The following is a 1,623-nucleotide window of genomic DNA, read 5'->3' on the forward strand; positions in this document are numbered from 1 at the left end:
TGCAACACCATCAAGAGGAGATTTCAGAGAATGGAGAAGAAATTTCAACTTTCTAAGAGAAAGGTCTAGCCTAGGGTCCCTTGGCAGGGAACTCAAGGGCGAAGGATGAATACTGGAACACCTCCTATGTACCAGGCACAATGCTAACCTAAGTGCGTGGCATACATCATCGCATTCAGTTACCACGATGACCTTTTGAAGTAGGTATTATCACCATTTTACAGGTGAGGAACTTTGAGGCACAGTGAGTTATATGACTTGTTCAGGGCACCAGATCAGTGCTCCTCAAACCTTAACATGCCTAGCAACCACCTGAGGATCTGGTTGAAGTGCAGATTCCGATTCAGTCAATTCTGCATTTCTGAAAAGCTCCCAGGGGTTGCTCATACTGCTGGTCCAGGGTGGTAGCCAGGTCCTACTAAATGGTGGACCTGGGCTCCGAACCCGGGCCAAGGCTGTCTCGTGCTCCAAAGCCCACCCTCTTGCCCCTCCACACTAAGGACTTATTCTAGGTTTTCAGGGAGAGAGACGTGTTCCCTGGTAGTCTTTTTGATGTGACGAAGGCTGGAATGAATTGACTCTTCCCTCCCTGGAAAAAGGTCCATCATCTTTAAAAACAAAGCAAGATGCTCATTAAGCACCTGCTTGTTTGTAAGGAGTGACTTGGGCAGATTGGTTCCTGCCCTCTGGGAGTTGATATTCTGAGATAGGAATGTTTAAGGGCAAAATAATGCCGTTCCTACACTGCTATGGTGCCGCTCTTCAGGCCTGGGCCAGGAACATTGGAGTTGCCGTGATCACATCTACCCCAGTGGTTCATGCCCTTCGAGAACTGGATGAAAACATAAACTCTAAAAAAAGTAGACATATCACCCATGTACACCCATCTTACAGATTGTTTTTGTGGTTCGCAGGCCTCCCAAGGACCATCCCTGGACCCCTTTTTCCCTACTTCCGCAGCAGAGCAGGCTGAGGGGTTGGGGTGTGTACGTCTGAGGTAGAGGTGCTATCTGAGGCTATCTGAAGCCCCCTATAGGGCAGAACCCTGATGCCCACTGGGAACATCTGTTTCAGCAGCTCTGGCTCCAGGGGCCACTTTGAGAGAACCATCTAAGTCCCCTCACCTGGCCTCATGTTCCTGGCCATCCTCTGACCCAGGGAAAATCACGTTCCCAATGGCAAAAGCCTTCCCCGTCCAAATTCCTTGCTGGCCTGGACAGCTGCCAGTGGGTCATGCCCATAGGGGACACCAGGGCTGTTTACTGCACTGGCAAAATCAGCCAGGTTAGGGTTCAGGCACCAAGGAATGCAGACTGATCTAGGAGAAACCAGATACCTTCCATGCTCTTGTCTCCCTATTCAGATTTGATGGATATGGGAGTCTCGTGTATGCAAGATCAAAGCCAGCTGGTTGGAAAGCAAATCCACCAGCCTTTTTATCTGTTTGAAGTCAGACAACCACGTGGTGTGCAGACTCAGACAGTGGCTCATTCCCTGGAATCAGTGACTGATTCACTGGGCTGGTTTGTGGGATTGGGCTGGCTCTGTGGGGACGAAACCTTAATGGCAGAGAACCCAGCATTGATTGTGACTGGAGGGAAGGGGGTTAGGATGGCTCTGGAA

This window comes from Elephas maximus, chromosome 3 (assembly GCF_024166365.1).
Source record: "Elephas maximus indicus isolate mEleMax1 chromosome 3, mEleMax1 primary haplotype, whole genome shotgun sequence".
In the NCBI taxonomy this organism is placed as follows: Eukaryota; Metazoa; Chordata; class Mammalia; order Proboscidea; family Elephantidae; genus Elephas; species Elephas maximus.